Source organism: Herpailurus yagouaroundi, unplaced genomic scaffold (genome assembly GCF_014898765.1).
Source record: "Herpailurus yagouaroundi ecotype Mexico unplaced genomic scaffold, PumYag 77, whole genome shotgun sequence".
NCBI lineage: Eukaryota > Metazoa > Chordata > Mammalia > Carnivora > Felidae > Herpailurus > Herpailurus yagouaroundi.
In genome coordinates, this window is record NW_024412388.1 from 24,033,615 (window position 1) to 24,045,950 (window position 12,336).

Consider the following 12,336-nt stretch of genomic DNA (forward strand, 5'->3'; position numbering starts at 1 on the left):
TCAAAGGTTGGAGAGGGTTTGATCCTGACTCTGCTACTTCCTGGCTTTGTTCTCTTAGGCAAATTCCTTCACCTCTCTGAGCCCTTGGTTTCCATATTTATGAAATGGGGTTTTAATGATAACCCTAACCACATGGAATTGGGGGGCGGATTAAATTCGCGCATGTGAAACTAAGCCAAGCCCATAGTAAACACTCACAAATGTTCGTTGTTAACATTATTATTATTGGGGAGTGTTAATAATTCATTCCTGCCCTGTAGCTCACATCCATGTTCATATCTGACCCCCACCCTGGCCCCTTCACTATTTACATAGCTGATTTCATGTCATCTTGAGAGGTCAGTGACATTTCTGACCGATATAAGTCAGGTTCCCCCCGCCCCCGCCCCCTCTCCCCCGCCGCCTCGAAGCGGCCTAAATAACAAGTAATATATAAAGAAATAAAACTGACTGGAGGGCTGTCAGCCTTGACCATTCAGAGAAGGCCTGACAAAGAGGACAGGTGGCTGGAAGTAGGTGGATTCTTCCAGAGAGCCTAAGATTGTGGACCAGGGTTCCAGGCCAGGGCTTCCTCAATGCAGGGGGGGGGGGGGGGGGCGGGGCGGGGGAGGTGTCCCTACCCTTTGGCAACGAGGTAAAACTGAACTTGGGAACTCTTGAGCCCATTCATGCCCCCAAGTCTGCAGGTTTTAAACCTGGATTGACCCACATATTCCCCCTCGTGAGATCTGGAAACAGGGTCGGGTGAGCCAGACCTGTGCAAAGCCCAAGATGCAATGCCGCCTCCCCTTCCCCCCTCCCCACTCACAGCCAAGTTTTGCACGTCCATCCCAGCGTCCCTGTGACCATGCCCACACCACCTTAGCTGAGTGGCTCCAAGGAGGGGAGATCACCCACTCATCCGCCTCTGCACATCCAGAGGGGAGAAATATAGGTGCCAGTGATGGCAATGAACTTGCTGGGCTGGGGTTGAACCCAAGTGAAACTCCCAGTACGCCTCGGCTGCTTTCTAAAAAGTAATTTTAATCATCAGGACAATCCTACATATCTATCATCTATTCATCCTCAGCCTGAGCACTTTACAGTAAGGAAACAGTGGCTTGCTAAGAGGCAGAACTGGATTTGAATCCAGGGCTCTTACAGTACAGTCTGCTCTGTGATAGACTCCTTCCTCTCTTTGGGACTCAGTTTCCTCATCTGTAGAATGGGGTGGTAGCTCCAGAATCTATAAGATCCACATTGAGACTTTTTGCAGCTCTGAGCTCAGGTCCCCACCCAGAAGCCTAGAACAGCCCAGAGGGCCTGGGCGGGGAGAGAAGGGCAGGTGTAGACCTGACTGTCCCGCCAGGGAGGTGGGGGAGCACCGTCGCCAGACGCACAAAAACAACTAAATAAATCAGGGCCGAGAACTTCTAATCCTTCCCGGCTGTGGCTGCTACCGCTACGCCCAGCCTGGCCTGCCATCGCCTGGCCGGTTCCCGGGGCCTGGGAGGAGGACAAGGCACAGCCAAGAGCCCAGAGTGCAGCCAACAGAGTCGGAGTGATGCCCGGCCATCGAGTTGGCCTCGGCTCCCAGAGATGAGGGGAGGCCCTGCCGGCAGGGTGACTCAGGCATCCCAGACCCCCTCCTGGGTGGGCACGTTAGGCGCCTAGGTCTATTTTTAGAGCCGGCTCCAGGCCTGAGCTCGGAGGGGCAGGAAAGGGGGGCCTCGTAGGGGCGCAGGGGCCTGACCAACTCCTCCCCGCTCCCGGCTCAAGCCCCCAGGCCCTCCAGCGGCCTATCTAGAAAAGAATGGAAACGCGGCGTGGGGGGAAGTTGCAGGGATTTCGGCGCAGGCCCGAGAATGCAATCCCCCGTCCACCCTCCTCCCTGCAAGGCCTGGCAGCTCCAGGGAGCTGGGCGCGGCCTCCCGAGAAATGACCTCTGCTAAGCAGGGCCAGGAGCCTCCCGACGGCGGGTCTGTCTGGCTATTGGACTGGGGGCCAGGGCGGGCGGGGCTCCCGGGCGAGCCAAGAGGCTAGGGAAAGAGAGGAAGAAGCTTCCAAGTTCGGGGGATCCCGAACACACCCCCACTCCCGCCCGCCGCGCCTCCGGAACACTCAGGCCACGCCCCTGAGGCCACACCCACGGTCGACTCCACCCTAGGCCCCGCCTCCTATTTGGCTCTGCCTGGCCCTGGCCAACCTTGCATCACGTCTGCAAGGTCCAGAAAGGCCCAGATGCCGGACATCTGACGGCCTGGGACTGGACGGAGGCCTGCCTCTGGGGGGCCGGGACGTAAGTGAGAGGAACGGGTGCCTCCTCCCTCAGCGTGGGGTCGGGGAGAAGGAGAGCCTCGCGGGGTGGGGGTCAACCACGGCGCCCTTGCCAGGAAGGTCTCTAAGCTGAGGGCGTATCCGTGGGAGGCCGCCGGTTTTTGAGGCCCCTCGGAACACGGAAACACTGCTGTATTCGCGGACACACGGCGGTATGCCGAGGAGGCTGGGGCAGAGGTCACTGGGCTGATACCCCCACTACTGGACCGTAGAGGTTGAGGCCACGGTCCTGGGGAGCGGGGGCAGCTGAGGGCCCCAAATACTTGAGCTCTCGTGGCGAGTTCAGGGACGCGGGGTTTGAGGAGGCCCAAGTGAAGGCCCATCCCTCCCGGGGTGAGGTGCAGAGGATGGGAGGGGAGCCGGTCTCTTAGCACCAGTCCTCCATCTAGCGGGAAGTTTGGGAATCGCAGGGGGGATGCCGAGGTGGGGTGGGGGGAGGGGTCCACGGCACCCCAAATCCTTCTTCTCCCTGGGTGTCCTGCTGGCACCTACATCCCAACCCAATCTGCTCCATCTCAGGGACTGGCCCCAGATAGTCATTCGAAGGCCTGTCCTCCCCTAATCCCAACCCCCAGCCCCAGGTCCTGCCCCTTCTTCGTAATGATCTGTGGCTGGTGTCTTCTTCCGCCGTCCCTCAAGGCCACTGCCCCAGGTTCAGGCAGCCACTGTCCTTGGATCTCTGCAGCTCCTGCCAACCGCCGCCCCTGCCTCCAATTTTACCCCTTCCCCCATACATTCTTTACTGCCAGCAACGTGGTGTTTCGTATCAGAAATCTGGTCTTGTCACTCCCTTGGTAAATATCTTTCAAAGGCTTTTTATGGTCAAGAACTCCAAACCTCGGCTTTTCACCACCTAGCCCCACCTCCTTCACGAAGGCCGACGGTCAGTTCTTCACACACCCCTGCTGGCTCTCACCAAGAGGCCTTCCCACCTGCTGTTCCTTTCTCCTGCAACACTTTTCCTCACCATCTTCAGGGCTCAGTCTGGCAGAAACTCTGCTCCTTGGGAGGAGACCCCCTAGGAATGAGTCCGGTGCCCCTTGTCTGAGCTCCCTCCTGTCCCTGGTGTGTCCCTTCAGTCTCGGAGCTGTCTCAGAGCGCCATTGCTAGGGTCACTAACCCACTCCCTCGACAGGATAATGTATTGATATGTTAATTGTTTTGCTCCCCTCCCCGTTCGAAGCTGGTAGCCCAGCCCTTTGGTTTTCCTAGCCCCAGGGAACAGTGTGGGGCTGCTTACAAAAGCTGTTTGAAGTCTGATGGCTCATCCTGACTTTGGAAAAAGCTAACCTTCTGAAAGTGATGTGCTAGGTGTTCCCACGTGGAGAGAAGAGGGTGGGAGCCGACGGGGGAGGGGAAGGGGGGAGAGAATGGAGACAGAGCAGCTAGCTGCAGAGTGGGCAGGAGGGGGTGGGTGGTCCTGGGAGTGGTGGGGACATGTGTCCAGCAGCCCCACCCCTGACTGGTGGTGGGAGTTGTGGAAGATGGTGCACCTGGGGAGGCTGGAGTCCAGGTGGGGGAGGGGGGAAGGCCTAGCCTCAGTAACAGAGGAACAGCTAAATAGCCGGAAACTTCAGCGACCACGTAAACTAAGACAATGGGCATCTCTGTGTGATCAAAGACAGGTGACCCCTCCTCCATGCTTAGGCCCAAGTGAGACAGCAGGTCCTTGCACGAGACTCTGGACAAGGTGGCAGGGGACCCCGGTGATGGTTGAGATTGCATTTTCTGCCAACTCGTAGGAAAGGGCTTAGCGTGAGTCAGACTGGAGCTGACTTAACAAGAATAGAGAATTGGAGTATTTCTGGAGTTTGTGCACCAGGATCTCTACCTGCCACACCTGTCTGTTGTCGCAGCGCGGGGCCGGGACTGGGCGCCTCACTCCAAATTGAATCATCAGGACCTAGCGGGGTGCCTGGCACATAGTAAGTGCTCAAAATGCATACATCGAATTCGCTTTTCCTCTGTAGCTACAGAAATCTTTCCAAAACCCAGGTCTGCTTCCGTGATTCCCCCAGCAACCCTCAGAATAAAATCCAAACCCCTAACATGGCCCTTCGAGGCCCACTGTGATCAGAACCTGCCTCCCTCCGGGCCTCATGTCTGCAGCCCAACCCCCTCCTCTCCTCTCCTCTCCTCCCCTCTCCTCTCCTCTCCTCTCCTCTCCTCTCCTCTCCTCTCCTCTCCCCTCCCCTCCCCCCACCTCTCCTCCCCTCCCTTCCCCTCCCCTCCAGCCAAACCACATGATTCACAGGGTTTCCCAGACTTGCCAGGTTGTTTCATGCCTCCATGCTTCCTTTGCTTACATGGCACCCTCCTCCTGGAGTGCCCCTTCCCCTTTCTCTGCCTGCTGAGCTTTCAGTTTGTCTTCAAAGCTCAGCACATCTGCTTCCTTTCTTTAAGAAGCCTTCCTGGATACCCTCCCCACAAAGGCAGAGGAGACCTCTCCCGCTCTGGAGCCTATTGCTTACGTCCATGTCTGACTCCCTCTTCCCCTAGCCCCAGCTCCCAAATTGTGGCTTCTCTAGCGTGGGGAGTCCCCAGTGTCCCGCACAACACCAGGTATACCAGAGGTTTTCCATAAATGCTCACTATTCACTCAACATTAGCCCTGACCCTCCATGGACTCATGATGTGACCTCAAGCAACCTCTCTCCCCGCTGTGGGCCTTGTCCTCTCTGCACAATGCAGGGGAGGGGGGAGGGAGTGGAACGCAATGGTCTCTAAGGGCCCTTCCTTCTCTCGGTTGAGCTTGGAAGGGATGACATGTAAAACGCCATCCACCTGTGTGCACCGCAGGCCAGCTAAGGGCAGGGCACGCTGGGACACGCAGCTGCACACGTAGCACCCATACATGGCCACCTGGGAACAAGCCCCGGCCTATATTGCCACAGGTGACACCCTCGCCCCAAGGTGTATGTGGTCTTCTGGACATCCATACTCTGTCCTCCCAAACCCCACCCCCAATCAACCCCGGCCCTGACCGTGAAAAGCTCAGCAGGAGCCAGAGCCGCCCTCCGGCAGCAAGTTAATATGCAAGGAAGGAGCCTCTTGCAATATGCATGCCCTGAGGCTGGTGTCCTGTGGGGCTTTCTCCTTTCTAGGCTTGCGCATACAATACCCTCCCCCCACCCCCCAGGTCCAGACACAGACACAGTCAGCCTGTGGCAGAGCAGGAAGGGCCAGAGCTTTAGCTCCAGGTCCCCCACTTCTTGCTGTCCTATGGGAACCTTCAATTCCACATCCATTCAGCAATATCTATTAAGTTCACATCATGTGCCAGGCAATGGTATGTATGTCAATGAATCTCACCCTGTGCCGTGCTCTGAGGTTCACAGTCTAGTTGCGGGGTTGGGGGGGGGGAGGGGTGGAGACACACAATAAGCAGGTGCTGTAATTTCGTAGGGGGGGGAGGGGAAGCAGTGCTATGGAAGGATTAGGCTGTAATATAAAATGTCATACAAAACGTAATGTGATACAAAGGGACTCGGAGGGGCGAAGTGTATGGAAGGAAGGCCTTTCTGAGGAGATGGCTTCAATCAGAAAATGAGGAGCCAGCAAAGCAAATCACTGGGAAAGAGCCTTTCAAGTAAAGGGTGTAGCACGCGCAAAGGCCCTCGTCTAGGAGAGAGCATGAGATGTGTTTGAGGAGCAGAAAGGAGGCCACATAGCTGGAGCTCCATTAGTGAGGAGAGAGTGGCAGGGGACACATTAGAGCTGCGGACGCGGACAGGGACCAGATCAGTCCCCACCTCTCGGGCCACAGTGGGAAGGCTTAGCTCTATTCTGAGAGCAAAAGAAGGCCCCTCGGAGGTTTTGGGCAGAGGAAACAAAATCCGTCCTGCTTCCCTCCTCCTTGGTATCCTTCCTAGGGACGTTGTCTTCCTCATCTTCGCACTGTCAATGCCCAGCTTGGGCCTGGCATGAGCTGGCAGTGGACAACGTTTACTGACTATGTGAACGACCACTTCAGGCTCTCCTGACTCCAGGCTTGACTGAGCGGCTCAGAGTGGATGAACTGGGCCACTGAGGCGTCCTAGGACAGCTCCGGATGGGAGTCACCTGGGCCAGATTAAGATATTCAAGTGTCCTGCCCACTGAGAAGAGTCTGGCATTTTTCATACATAACTCGTAATAGAAATAATGCTATTCTGTGAAGCATAATACGCATATGCTGAAACGGAAACAACTTCTTTTCCAATTTTTCAACCGCGAGATTCTGGATAAGCTTATTGAAGCAGAATTTCTTTCTGAACGTGTGTGTATGTGTGTGCGTATGTGTCTTGCTGTCACCTTCTGGTGCCCCAAGCCGGACCGTTCGGTCAACCAGTGCTAGAAGGCAGGCCTGGCCCAACTATCCCCTCAGCGATGTGGTCTCAGCTTGCGGGCTCTGGCTAATGAGGAGTGCCAAGGTACCACGGTGGCCCAGGCCTAACTGATAGCAAGTGGCCTGTAGCAGCATTTGCTGGCAGCTTCTCAAGGCTGCACCAGAGTTGGCAGGTGTGTAGTGCGAGAAGGCTGGTAACGCCCCCTGGGCCACTGCGGCTTGCCCCTGCCCATTTCTGACCCTCTGAAAACTGTACAGTGACCAAGGCCCTAAGAGACTTCTCAGAGGAAGAATCTAGGGCTCAGAAAGTTTACTTAACTTGCCCGAGCCCACTGGGCAAGTATCAAGCTGCAATTTAAGCATGAGCCTGGCCCCCAAGCCAACTCCATTCCCCTCCTGAGGGTGGGTAGGCCAGGCTGGGCAAGAGTGCCAAGGGGCACAGCCCATCTGCCAGGATCTGGATCCCCAGAGGTGACAAGAACAAACTGTGGAGCAAAGCCCAGCACAGCCTTGAGGTGAGCTTTGCCCTCCCCTCGGCCTCTTTTGCTGCCCAGCTGAGCTCTAAACTCAAAGCACTCCCAAGCCTCTCCTTGGGCCTAGAGCTGGATCCTCATCTCAAGGTCTCCGTGTGGGTCCCACAGCATTATACAGGCACAGTGCTAGGCACCCAGAGGGGTTCCAGAAGCTCGAATGGAATAGCCCTTGGGCCCTGGGTCCTAGGATTCCCTTCTCACTTCTCTCCCACAGTGGTGTGCTTCGCAGGTTCTATCTACCATTCAATTCCAACCACATCCGCTCTGCTTGTGGACCCTACAGGGAATTAGACACAGTCCCCACCGGGGAGGAAGGTCGACTTCTCTTCTCTCTTCCCCACCTCAGTGCACTCCCTGGGGCCAGGGCTCAGGAAACTCAAACAAAGCAGATCAGAGATTCTCAGGCAGAACGGGAAGCAAGGTGGCTCAGGGCAGCACCCTCATGTGCAAGCCAGTTTTCTCAAGCCAACCTCAGAGTGAGCTCTGCCTCTTCTGCGCTCCAGCACACTCCACCCCCGCAGCCCCCAGTAGGTGGGAAGTGACAAATGAGCCCGAGGAAGCGGAGAAGGGGAGGCAGCAATCGATAGCATTAACATGATGCCCAAATTAAATATTGACTTTCTTGGTGGACTCTAGGGAGGCCTGGATTGATGGCTGGGGCTGTGCCACGCACCACAGGGGATGGGGACATACCAGCCTGGAGCAGGCCCAGTGGGGAGGATCGTGGGGAGGGCTTGCCCCTGCTCCTGCCTGGTCAGGAGCAGCAGGGGCAAGGACTGCTGAGAGCCCAGGGCACGTGCCTTTATCTTGTACCCTGGAAACTTCCCCCGGGAGTCCAAAGCTTCCTCCTCCCAGAGGTCCTAGAGCTGAGGTCTTGTTGCGAGCCCACCTCTACCTTCCATCCCCTCTTCAGGAAGTGTGGCTGGCCTGCAGCCCAGCAGATGAGCAGAATCAGTCTCCGTGATGATACCCATTTTTCCAGGTCCCAGGACCCTGCCTCCCAGAATGGCAGAGCTGGTTATTTTTGGTCTGTCGTTATGTAGGATCTTGAGGAGGGGGATAGGATGACCTCTTCCTTGCTGGAAACATTCCATCAATCATCCTTGCCGGCTAATTCACCTTTAGAGCCTACAGTGGGCCCTGAACTTCTTCTCCCTTTTCATAGCCCCACTGCAAGAATTGCCTATACTGTCTTCATTTCATCAACTCCTGCTCACTCTACGAGCAGGCCCACTCCAATACGGCCTCCTGCCACACCAATGACTCTGACCCAGCTTTGTGTTCCAGTCCTGTGCATCTAACCACCTACTTCCTATGTGAAATTCCCCTTTGACCATCTCCAAGGTATTTCCAGGTTAACACACTCAAAGCCAAAGTCATAATCATGTTCCCCAAAGCTGGTTCTCTTCCAGTGCCCCAAATCTAATGGCACAGTCATCCACTGAGGTGCATAAGACGGAAGGCCATGAATCATCCTTGGCTTCTTTCCATACTGTCCATATCAGGGGCTGACAACTCCACCCACTACACACATATAAATTCCATGCCCCTTCCACTAAAAGTTCCCTTCATGGATGGTCTCTTCACTGGTCTCTCTGTATCCACCCTTACTCTTCGTTAATTATCCGCCCCCATCCATTTCCCTCCACCCAGAGCAATCCTGTTAATATATAATCTGATCACACCAGTCCTCTGTTTGACACCCTTCCTGACTTTCCACTGGCCTGAAATGCCAAAGCCCTATTGGAGGCTCCTCTGTCCTGACATTTAACATGTATGTTGAGGGCCTAAGAGGGTAGGGGTCTTCCTGGGGTTGGTGGCCTTGGAGAAGTGCAGGGAGGAATAATGGAGGCTGCTGGGGACTGCCCCTAAAAAGCCCCAACTGTGGGACCCCATGAACTTCCAGGGTGGGCAAGAAGCCTTGAGGGAAGTAAGTCCAGAGAGGCAGAAGTTGGCAGTATCCTGCACCCAAGGTCTCCCTCAGGCCTCCTTGGTCACCTAATTTCCTTTTAATTGGTGCCTAATGGAAGTGAATTGTTGAGTTTTAATGTGTCTGTTCGAGTGCCAGTCTTAACCTGCCTCCCTTTTCCCAGGAGTCCGTGGCTGCAGGTGGAAAGAAGGAAGACAGGCTGTTGAGGGTGGGGAGGAGTGTGCACCCTTCCCCCAGCCCTGCTGAGGTAGGCCTGACAGTCCACAGGTCTCCCTGGGACCTTCTCTACTTCCCCAACACCCCCTCCCTGTCCACCTGCATCCCCTGAATACCTAGGTTCCAGTATCACTGACTTAGGACCTACTTTGTGCTGGCACTGTGCTGAGAATTTTCCCTGCATCACTTTCTTGAACCCCCATCAGAACCCAGTGAGGCAAGTAGTACTTGTACCCCCTTTCCACAAATGACTCTGAACTGACATGTCCAAGGCCACTGCCTTTATTCTATCTAGAGCTGTGCTCTAGATATGGTAGTCTCTAGCCACACTTGACTACTGAGCACTTAGAATGTCACCAGGCTGAACTGAGATGTGCTGTATGTGTAAAACAAACACTAGACTTCAAGACTTAGTAAGAAAAGAGAATGTTGGTAATTTCCTTTACTGATTATGTGTTGAAGTGATTTTTTGATATATTGGGTTAAATATATTATTAAAATAAATCTCACCTATTTTTCTTTTTATTGTTTTTAAAGTTTATTTGTTTATTTTGAGAGAGAGCATGTGAGCAGGGGAGAGGCAGAGAGAGAGAGGGAGAGAGAATCCCAAACAGGCTCCATGCCATCAGCACAAAGCCTGACACAGGGCTTGAACCCACAAACTGTGAGATCATGACCTGAGCCAAAATCAAGAGTTGGACGCGTAACTGACTGAGCTACCTAGGCACCCTTATTTCCTTTTTAAAAATGGCTACTAGAGAATTTGACACTTAAAATTACATATGTAGTTTTCGTTTTTTTGTTGGGCATTTTCCCAGGGTCTGGTCTTACACACATAGGGCTGGTCTGCTCACCCATGACCCTGCCATGGCCTGGAAGGCAGGGGAAGCTACAACCAAGCTTGGGTGAGTCCCGAAGGCTGTCTCACCTCTTGGGAGGGCTGCGGGTCCCTTTCAGCACCCTGGACAGCATCCAGGGCTGTCTTCACCTTGGGTCCTTGGATCGCGCCAAGGCCCAGGAAGGAATAACCGAGACAGGGGCAGGTATCACCTGCAAAATGCTCCCCATGAATAATAATATCAGTGAGGAGGGCTGGGTAAGAATTATCCATATCCCCATTCTGCAGATGAGGAAACCAATGTTGTTTTGTGCATTCCGTCTGTCCACTCAATAAAGATCCACTGATGCCTGCTCTGTGTGGAGCCAACTGAACATACAAACCTGACCAGATCAACATAAATGACAACAATTCTGTGAGAAGTTTGACAGTGAAAGTGTGTGCCAGGACTTTGGGAGCCCAGTGGGTGCCAACTCCTGAGACAGGGAGTTCAGGAATGACTTCACAGAGGGGCCACTTGGGCTAGATCTAGAAGGATGAAGGGGGTTGCCAGGAGGGAGTCCCAAACAGAAGAAATGACATGTGCCTAGGGACAGAGGGCAGAGAGACAGGCCAGGAGAGTTAGGCAAGGGTCACATCACCAAGGGCCTAGATTCTAGGCTACTTCTAGGATCCTTAGGAGGCTTCTGAGCAGGGCAGTGGCCAGGCCACGTCTGCATTTTGAAAAGATCACACTTGGGCCAGGTGGACCAAGAACTGGAGATAGGAGGCAGAGAGAATAAGGAAGACAACAAGGTGAGAAATTCAAGTCCAGGAAAGAAATGACGAGTTAGCTATTAGCCCTAATGGAAGAGCTCTCAGGCCTACAGATAAGGAAACCCAAGCCAAGGGCCCAGCAGCCTGTGCAAAGTCACACCCCAAGTCAGGGCTTGGGGGAGTGAGGACTGAGGGGCAGAGGGATGGGGCCCTGAACCCAGGAAAGCTCTGCCACAGAAGCGGCGAGCCTCCAGCCTGTTTGAGCAGAACCAACAAGGTGAATATTAAACTGCCCCAAACCAGATGCACAGCAAGAAACCACAAGAGGGGAGGGGAAAGCACATGGCAGCTCAGCCCCAGAGATCCCAGCGGTGGCCAGTGGAGCCCAGGGCCAGGAAGAAAGGAGACAGGAATACAGCAAAGGCGCGGAGACGGCTTTAGGTGGTAGCTCAGAGAAAAGCCTGGCCTGCACCATGGTGGGGGCCCAAGGTCAGGGCCAGAGGCTTTTTTGTGTGCCAATAATGTCCATCACAGCACCCGAACCTCCTCTCTGGGGGCAAAGCAAGTGCTGGGCGCTGAGAGAAGGAAACCCAGTGCGGGGGGTGAGGAAGCTTGCCTGGAAGAATGAAGCTGACACAGAGCAGCTGTGAGGAGCAGAACGCCCAGTGGCACTCCGACCCTGGGTCCCCTCACCCAAGGCCAGCCACACATGCCCACCACTGTCCTTGCTGCAGCTTGCAACTCCTGAGTGAACAAAGTTCCCTTTTACCTGGGCTGGCTGGTATCGAGATCCTGCCATTCACAGCCCCAAGTCCCAGTAAAGCCACTGACAAGGTGTGTGAGTTTGGGAAAGTCATGTCCCCTCTCTGAGCCCTGACTTTCTCATCTGTAAAGTGGGGGAGTCACAATACCTACCTTGAAGACTCAAATGAAGTCGTGCCTGAGAGAGCACCGTGCGCAGTAAGTGCCTGGGGTGCCCAAGGGGAGGCGGCCTGGAAGGTTCAAAGGAACTGAGGGGGCCTGGAAAAGCCCAGGGCCTAGGGCCACAGGCCTGAGGACTCTGCTCCCACTCCCCTGACCAGGCCCACAGCAGGCAGAATTCAGAGAAGACTGAGGGAGCCTGTACCTCCATGGCCATCCCTCTTCCAGCTCCTTCAGGAGGCTGTTAGCTGTCACCCCTGCTGCAGCAGCCAGTCCCTTCCCCCACTCTCTCATCCAGGCTCCCACAGCACCTAACCCCTCCCTCTGATGTGTCAGCCATCCCCGGAGACTGAGTCCGTGGGGAGTGGCCCAGGGGTGCCCACGCTGCTGAATGGCCAGGCCAGCAGCTGCACCTGTGGCCCCCGCTCCCAATGCTGCCTGACCACAGAAGCACACTACTGCACAGACTGCAAGCTATTTTTACATGCTGAGTCTGTGC